This window comes from Cucurbita maxima, unplaced genomic scaffold (genome assembly GCF_002738345.1).
Source record: "Cucurbita maxima cultivar Rimu unplaced genomic scaffold, Cmax_1.0 Cma_Scf00645, whole genome shotgun sequence".
Lineage (NCBI taxonomy): Eukaryota > Viridiplantae > Streptophyta > Magnoliopsida > Cucurbitales > Cucurbitaceae > Cucurbita > Cucurbita maxima.
Genome location: NW_019272661.1, coordinates 4,707 through 14,727, shown reverse-complemented (window position 1 = coordinate 14,727; position 10,021 = coordinate 4,707). Strand labels below are relative to the sequence as shown.

The following is a 10,021-nucleotide window of genomic DNA, read 5'->3' as shown; positions in this document are numbered from 1 at the left end:
TTTTTTTTACCATTCACCTTCGAGCGCCACCATAGTTTTGCATCGTCCATGAGATGCATTGCGACCAACGTAACTCTTAGGTTCTATGAGCAAGTTCCAGTAATCTTCGAGTATTGTTCTACGTCAAAAATAAATCTTTTTAGTTCCTTAGCATCCTGGTTTCCATTTAAGGTGTTGTGTTCATGGATTTTAAGTTTTTTAAGGCCACATGAACTTGGCTTGAGCTGTGGTTCTCTACAGCCCAACTTATCAAACTCACTCGGGTGCTCATCTCAACCATGATGTCGTTCAACAAGAGAGACCGCGAAAACGACTGGATTATCGCATTAACCATTTGAATCACCTGCTCATCTCAACCATGATGTCGTTCAACAAGAGAGACCTCGAAAACGACTGGATTATCGCATTAACCATTTGAATCACCTCAACCCCACTTGTTGAAATTGAACCAAATATCTATAACATAACTCTAACAAAGGTACCAAGTTCATAAAAGTCTTTTTAATCTAAGATAGAAACTGTAAAATAAAATGAAATAAGAAAAATAATATTTCATTGACAGGAATCGAACCCAAGTCTCCTCAATGAAAGCCAAATATCCTAACCGCTAGATGACAATGGATTTTTGGTGAGAATGTCCTGAAGTCTTTTGTCATATCGCTGAAGAGTTTGAACATGATCTTTTGCTTAATGTCTAACTCTTCGACACGTCCTTCCTTGTGTGTGTTAGAGTTCTCAGAGCTACCAGGATGCTTCGAGCTGTTAGATTATGTGGCTCTTTCTTCAGAAGAGTCAACATCAAATGTTAGGTCTTTGATTGGCAACCCATCCGGGGAGCATTGATTGCATCGATTCCATCAACAATCTTCCCATGAGTTTATGGTGCATGACCCATTTTATATACCATTCACCTTCGAGCACTATCATAGTGTTGCATCGTCCATGAGATGCATTGCGGCTAACGTAACTCTCAGGTCGTATGAGAAATTTCTTGTAGCCCTCAACTCTCAGGTCGTATGGTAGAGTTCTTAGAGCTACCGCGACATTTTGAGGTGTTCAATTGTTGGTTTTTTCTTCAAAAGAGTCAACATCAAACCTCAGGTCTTTAATTGGCAACCCATCCAGGGGAGCGTCGATTGGATCGATTCCATCAACGGTCTTCCCATGAGTTTATGGTGCATGACCCATTTTTTATATCATCCACCTTCGAGCGCCATCGTCCATGAGATGCATTGTGGCCAACGTAACTCTTAGGTCCTACGAGCAAGTTCGTGTAACCTTCAAGTATTGTTCTACGTCAAAAATAAAGTTTTTTAATTCGTTAGAATCCGAGTTCCCATTTAAGGGTTTGTGTTTTTGGATTTTAAGTTTGTTAAGCCCAAAATGAGCTTGGCTTGGGGTGGGGTTCTCTATGACCCTCCTTGTCAAACTCACTTGGGTGCTCATCTCAGTCATCTCAGTCATCTCAGCCATGATGGCGTTCAACAAAAGAGACTTTGAAAATGACCGGATTATCACATTAACCATTTGAATCACGTCAACCTCACTTGTTGAAATTGAACCAAATATCTATGACATAACCCTATTAAAGGTTCAAAGTTCATAAAAGTCTTTTTAATCTAAGATAACTTGATCATTATAGTGACTCCTAAACCAAGTTCATAAGAGTCTTTTGAATTTAAGATACTATTGAACTCATCCATTATAATGCTTCTCAAAACATAGTTACAAATTAAATATGAAACTATAAAATAAAAGAAATAAGAAAATAAAATTTCATTGTCGAGAATCAAACTCGGGTCTCCTCGATGAAAGCAAGATCTTCTATGTAATGTCTAACTCTTCGACACATTTTTTTATGAGTGTAATAGAGTTCTCAGAGCTACCGCCACATTTCTTGTTCTTCGATCATGTGTCTCTTTCTTCAAAAGAATCAACATCAAACATTAGGTCTTTGATTGGAAACCCATCCAGGGGAGCGTCGATTGCTTCAATTCCATCAATGGTCTTCCCATGATTTTTTGGTGCATGACTAGTTTTTTATACAACTCACCTTCGAGCACCACCATAGTTTTGCATTGTCCATGAGATGCATTGTGGGCCAACGTAACTCTCAAGTCCTCTGAGTAAGTTCCTATAGTCTTGAAATATAATATCAAAACAGATTAAGGTATTTGATATGTTAAACAGTAAAATAATTGATGTGTATCATAAACATTAAATAAAAATATATATTTAAAATTTGAATGAGATTCATATTAATTAAACATATATTATGATATTCTACGACATTTTAATATTATTTAAATAAGATATTATATCTTAATGTATTAGGTATTCAAATATATAATTTGACAAAAATTATCACAAGTTCACCGTAAATAGAACCCTAGGGTTAAGTAAAAAAGCTTCAAACACTAAATACTTTGAAATTTTAGGTGATATTTTGCAGAGGAAGCTGATAAGGTCTTCAAAGAGCATGTGGTCGTGTCTGACATTTTAGGTTAACAACATGTTGAAAAGAAACCAGAAATTCTGATACTGGTCATTAACTACAAACCTTTGAATAAGGTTTTAGAATAAATCAGATATCCAAACCAAATAAAAAATGATTTGATAAAAAGAATTTAGAGTTAAATGTTTTTATAAAATTCGATATGAAATTGGGATTTCGAAAAATTCTAATTTCCTAAAAGGACAAATATAAAATAGCATTTAATGTCCAGTTTAGAAAATATGAGAGGAACGTCATGCGATTTAGGCTAAAAAACACTCCATTCGAATTTCAGATGATTATGAATGATATTTTCAATTCTTTCAAAAAATATCAATAGTTTATATTGATGATGTGTTGATATTTTCTAAAACCATTAAGATGAACACTTTAAACATCTACATACATTCATTAATGCAATCAAAAGAAATCAACTAGTTGTGTCCATACCCAAAATCAAATAATATCAAACTCAGATCCGCTTTCTTGGATTTTAAATTTATTTGAGCCTTATAAAACCCATTCAATGGTCCATTGAGTTTGTCTCAAACTTTCGTGATGACGTAGCCTAGAAAAGCCAACTTCAAAAAAAATTTAGGTTCTCTCAATTATGTGTCCTAAATCCTTCAAGATATCAGGCATATTTACAAATGTCTTGATGAGTGTCTTGAAAATAATACAAAGTCTTGATTTGTAAAGGATATCTCTACAACCCAAAAAAATCAAATCATTAGTCAAATAAACTCTCTACTTAAGTCTTATTGACCCAAGGGCAGATCTCATAGTGAAACGTGACGCATCAAATATCGGATATGGAGGTATCTAAAATTGTCAAAGAGGACCGAGAATCAATTATCATATTTCATTCAAAAGCCTCTAATAATACCATACAAATTACAAAACAGTAAAAAAAAAATATATATATATTATTTCCATCATACTCCGTGCACAACAATTTTAAAGGAAATTTAAAATAAATCCAGAGTATTTGTCATACTTTTAAGTTCAATTACAATAAATCAAGAAAAGAATTGAGTTGTAATAAAATATCACTTGACATTGGAATGTAATTTGAAGACTTTTTTTTATCTTGGGGAGTTGAATTACATTTAAGATTATTTATGTTATTTCTTATTTTCTTCCATTTGTATCTAATAGCTTTGGGTAGTTTGTAGATGAACTATGTTTGAATTATCTTTTTGGCCTTTCTATTTTCGACAGACACGTTTTACACTTTTGGACTGACACTTGGTAGAAGGGGTCACTAAGGCTAAAATCATATAAAATGGGTTCATAGCACAGTGGTAGAGCATTTGACTGCAGATCAAGAGGTCACCAGTTCGAATTTGGTTGGGCCCTTTTAAAAATTTTGGACGAACACTTTGTTCGATTTGCTCCCAACCACCGAGTGTCTAAAGGAAAAGAAATAAGAATAATTACCGATTCCAAACCTTATTCCAAAGTCCTCCACCACATAGAACCATGTACTTAGAACCTAAGGGCCACTATTCTCGGACAAGAACCAAGCTATCATTAACAAAAGAGTGTGGTATCCAAGCACCCACTATGAACATGGTTAAAAACTTACTTACAATTAGGCTAACTTACGGAGTCTTGTACTCACTCCATCTTTTTCATGTAACTAAGAGTAGTTGCCCTAGACCAACAACACCCACCAAAACTATTTTTGATGTTTTAAAATGATTTTTTTAACCTTTCCCTTATTTTGTACTATGAACCTATAAACTCTATTTTGAATATAATGTAAATATATATGTTTATTATATTTTAATTCTTTTTTTATTTCGAGAAAACATTTTACTTTGTGTTCAACCTCTTTTAACTTGCTTCGGAAATGGCTCGTGACATAAACATAAAAAAAGTAATTTTTTAGTATGAATTTTAATATAAGTTGCATTCTTATATTGACAAAACCACTAGTACCAAAAATATTCATGAACTTTCAAAACTAATGCCCTTAACATTCTAAAATAAGGTTCTAACTATTAGTGAGTTGCATAAATCATCTCCCTTTTTATTTTCACTCACTCCTCTTCTTCAACCTATGACCCATTAATATCATTAATATTTCATCTCCTTGTTTTTTAGCTTTTTGAATATCAAAATCTTAAATAAAAAGGAAAAGCTCTCTAAAATATTCTTATTTGCCAGTAATTTTACATAATTTAACATTTTAAAAATCGGTAAATTAAAAAAATCCAACATTAATATATTCATAATTTCATGTAGTCTTCATAAGTTTGCCGGCGACATTGTTTGTTGTTGAGCTTGATAATGTGAGTTTGTAACCCATCCGTTAGGGTTCTTGGAATGATTCTCTAGATTATCCCTTCCATGTTGGGAGTTGGGCCATGGGTCTTGGGTGAAGGAACCATTGGTTTACCGCCCCTAAGAGTTAAGGAAGCATCTTGAGGCTAGTTTCACATAGTATCATTATCATTGAGATAACAATTCTTTTCTATTTTATCTAAATTTTTTAAATATGAGTTCATTTCCAAATGCATGCTAACACCCTTATTGTTGAATAAATGATATGAAACTAGTTTCACTTAGTAACGTTGCCTTTTGCTCCTATTGGTGGAAGGATAATAGGTCGATTATAACTTTATGGTAGTTTTAAGCGTGACAACATTTTACAACCAGACTAATTTTGCTTCATTTCTAAATGAAAACGTGTAAATTGTAAACTCAAACATTTCAAAGAAATAAACAAGTTTTGATGGTACCATGCTAACCAGAAAACAAATGTTGACTTTGACCAATCCCTATATATTTTTTTTTTCTATATTTTGAAACTATTTTAAGCACTTTTCTCGTGTACTCCTTACAAATTTACCTTTTAAGGTTGTAAACATTTGTGTATGGGTGACTATTATGATTATAAGTCAACTGAGTTAAGTAGAAATAAATTTTGAAGATGAAATTAAAGTATTAATTTTGATGTCATCTTTACCCGAGTTTTGGGATATTGTTATTAATGAGATTCAATCGGCATTAGTAATTCACAATGATAATATTCAAAGTATTTGACAAAAAAAGAATAGTCAACATAAGATATTTGAAACAAATAAATCTTTTGTCCTCTATGATATATCAAATCACTCCTTTAAAATTCCTTAATAATAAACCTGAAGTCTTACATCACTTATACAGAAAAGTTCCTTGCATAGAAGTTTTATTAGATACTTTTAAGCATCTAGAGATCAACTAGACACAAAGCTAAACTTTCTAAAAAAAAATTAGGGGCTAAACTTTTAAGTTAACGTAATTTAAGAAACTTATGATTTTTATATTATCAAGAGTTTAATTGAGCTAGGTCGATTCAATCTAGTGGACCCAAGAATTGAACCGAACCAAACCAACTAGTTAGTAACATGATTTAGTGGAAGCATTTTCATGCAAAGTAGAAGCAACAATGGAGGGTTTGAAATAATATAGTTTTTACCCCTTAAGGTCATTTTACACCGTTTCTTGGTTTACCTACTTATCCTTATCCAATGACCACCAAATTTCATATCTAACCTCAAGCTATAAATGCTCAGTATTAAAATTTGATAGACAGCGGAGCTCAGATAGTGGGTTATTTTAACATTACTTAAATCTCGAGCTATTTGATTGGTTCAGGGTCTTAACTCAGGGTTCTTTGGGTTTTTTTTTTCCATATATTCTTAATTCATACTTGCTTTAGGGTTCATATGAAAATCCAAGCGATTTCTACAAGTATTTCTTAACAAAGAGTCCAAGGGGGCTACTTGTCTCGTCGTAGACGTTTAGGACCTCCATTATTGAGCTTCCAGTATCTGAATTACTTCAAATTTCCTTCTACATACTCCTTATTGTGTCTAGTTTATGAAACTATAATGTTTTTTACGAGAATCGATCTAGAATGGGGTTATAATTGAGAAAATTTGAGAAAATGTCAAATTTTGAGTTGACTTGGACAGTTCAATTGAACTGGCCATATCATCGTTTTCTTCCTCTAAACAGGAAGAAGATGCGCATTTTTCGCATTGCCGCCATTTGAAACTCGGCTGGTACAGCCAAATTTACAGCGTTTCTCTCCTTGATTTCTTCGTGAAACTTAAAGATGGATGTTACAAGAAAGGGCTAGGGATTTATTTGATACCTTCTCGTGGATCGTAGCGTAAGATATTCACTTCCAAAGTTCATGCAAAATCTGATTTATCGTTGGAGATAAAACAAAGGATTTCTTATTGGGTAGCCGATTCTAGGGGTTTCAAGGCCCTATTTCCTCATTGAACCTCTTCCATATCTTATCTTCAAGCTAAAGGAATTGGTTTTGGAGGAACGTCTTTGAGTGTAGGACCTTAACTTCTAGAAATCGTTCTCGGTATGCTACTCGCTCGAAACGCAAGATTTCGATCTCGTGGGTAGTTTGTTTGATGACGTTTCAGCTTTCGATTCCTTCATCAAGTTTACTAAACTTCTTCCTCTGAAACTAGAGGAATCCTTAATTTGAAGGAAAAGAGAATGCAGATAGGAATTCGACTCTTATCCCCAATTTAATTTTGAAACCTATTTCCTTCAATTCGGCACGCTCTCGAGGTTATTTTTCTTTGTGGTCTTCTATGGAAGCATTTCGAATATTTTATTATTATTTTTCTCGAAAAATGCATAATATTTCTACAATTCCTCATTTTTTTTTTTGTTCATTTCCCCCTTATTTTTGAATCTTGAGATTCCTTCTACATAAGGAATTACAAATCGAGAAAGATTTTTTATAATTGATAAAATGACTTTTTTGCCTTTTTCATTTACTTTTTCCTTTCCAATCCTTGAAATCACTTGTTAGGGTACTCAATTGACTAAGTCCCTTGTTCTTGCTTAAAACTTTAATTTTTTTCTTTCTATCCCTTGGGTCTTTCATGAGTGGTTTATTTTTATGGGAGCTAATTTTCTTCATGTTTGGGGTGTTACATATACATAATCGTTACAAACACAAAATAAGAAGCAGACTCAAAAGAAGAACTTATGGGCAAATAATGGTTACTTATGGGTATGGATCCTATCAACTTATTTAGCACGTTATTCACATAGTTCTATGTACTTGGTACATGGATTATTGATGAACTTAGGTTTATACATAATGTCTTGGGTTAGGCTTTAAGGGTTGAGGTTTTAGCTTAGGAAAACATTAGAGGGTAACCTAACATGGACTGATTCGTGGGAAAACCTACTAGCACTTTGAGGACCTCTTTCCTTCACCAAACTTATGGGTAAACTTATTTAGATGGTGCAGGAACAAGTTTGGAAATGAACAGTGGACTAGTTCTCGAATTCGAGGTAAACCCATGAACACGATACCCCAAAACAAAAAACTTGTATCTCTCGATTGGGTACTCGATTAAGCTTGCTTCTTGCCCCTAATAGTCTACCCTAATTCATAATTTATAGACGGATTTTTCACTACCATTGAAACATCTAGAATTTCTATAATTTCATTCTTGATTTTTTTGAATCTTCTGCCAGAAATGTCTTCTTCGATCGGAGCCTTTCTTTTTTAAGCCCCTTGTAATTATTATTCTATAAAAAATTTAATGATTCGGGAAGTTTATAAAAATTAGAAAAAGTATCATCTTCTCAATGTTTTTTCAATTCTACTTGTTCTTTGCTTCTAGATACAACTTAGTAGGGATTATACACGGTCTCTTATTGGAGACCTTGAGTGTTGCAAATTCTCCTCTCCTTTGAAAACTTTCGGTCATCGAAAGTGCTTATTCTAAAATAGGCCAGGGTACAAGGTTCTTATTTGCCTTCTGTTTCCCAAGTGGCTTCTTCTACTCTATGATTCTTCCATAGGACCTTAACAAGAGCGATTTCCTTGTTTCTCAATCTTTTGACTTTCTTGTCTATTATTTGAATCGTGTCTTCTTTATACGTTAGGTCATCTCTCAAGAAGAGAGTTTCATGAGCCAGTACGTGCGAAGGATCTAGGGTATACTTCCGTAGTATGGATACATGAAAGATATTACGTACTACAGACAAATTTGGGCATTGCCCGATTCTAGATCCAATCCTTTCTAATATCTCAAAGGGATGGATAAACCTAGGGCTTAGCTTCCCCTCTTTACCCTACCTGAGCACCCCTCTCATGGGGTGCTACCTTTAGGAATATATGATCCCCTACCAACAATTCCATGTCCTTGCGCCTTAGATCTGCATAGCTTTTCTCTCGGCTTTGTGCGGTTTGTATCCTAGCTTTAATCTTCTAGACTGCGGCGTTGGTAATTTGCATAGCTCTGGTCCAATAGTTCTCGTTTGCCCCCCTTCTTCCCAAAAGATAGGGGATCAAAATCTTCGTCCGTAGAGAACCTCATATGTGGTCATTTTTATGGTTGCTTGGCAACTATTATTATAAGAGAATTTCATAAGGGGTAGGTACTTATCCCAGCTTCCTGCTAAATCGATCACATATGCCCTCAACATTTCTTCCAATATTTGCTTGAGCATTTCTGTTTGACCATCTGTTTATGGGTGGAATGTCGTACTATAACTGCGTACCCAATGCCTTTTGTTGAATTTTTCAGAAGCGAGATTTAAATCTGGCATCTCGGTCTAATACTATTGCCTTTTGTTGAATTTCCAGAAGCGTACCCAATACCTTTACTGATGAATATTCATTTTTAATGTTAGCAAGAGTAGCTCAGTTGGGAGATTGTTAGACGGAAGATTTGAAGGTCACACGTGTTTTATCCACGTTCAACGCACCTAATACAAGTTTATTACCTGACTATACAATCTAAAAACACAACTTGCTTATTCAATCTAAAATTAGTGATTATTTCTTTTTTAAATATAATGAATTAGCGAAAGTACCTTTACTTATGAATTTTCATTTTTAATATTTGCGGGGATAACTCTGTTGGGAGAGTATCAGACTGAAGAGTTGAAGGTCGCGTGTTTGTTATCCACGTTCACCGCACCTGATTCTAGTTGCATAACCCGACTATTCAATCTAAAATTAGTCATTATTCCTTTCTGAAATCTCAATGAATTATCGAAAATACCTAACGTGTTCTAGTTCACCGCACCTTATACAAGTTGGATAACTTGAATATCTTATTAAAAATTAGTGATTATTTCTATTTAAAATTAAAATGATCTAGTGAAAATACCTTTACGGATGAATTTTCATTTTTAATGTTAGTGTGGATAGCTCAGTTGAGAGAGCATTAGATTGAAGATCTAAAGGTCTCGTGTTCAATCTTGCATAATTTGACTATTCAATTTAAAATTAGTGATTATTTCTTTCTAAAATTTCAATTAATTAGCGTAAATACTTTTACTTAAAAATTTTCATTTTTAATGTTAGCAGGGATAGCTCAGTTTGGAGAGAGTCAAATTTAATATTTGAAGGTCACGTGTTCGATCTCCACATTAACCACACCTATTTCGCATAACCTGACTATTCAATAGAAAATTAGTCATAATTTCTTTTTAAAATCTCAATGAATCAGCTAAAATACCTATACAGATGAATTTTTA

The 10,021-nt window shown here is 33.7% G+C and overlaps 1 non-coding gene across 1 annotated transcript; it reads left to right on the top strand.

The window, feature by feature from the left end:
* Window positions 1-3,781: 3,781 nt before the first annotated feature.
* Window positions 3,782-3,853, top strand: TRNAC-GCA. The gene has a single exon. It is a non-coding gene; the product is annotated as a tRNA-Cys (tRNA).
* Window positions 3,854-10,021: the final 6,168 nt, after the last annotated feature.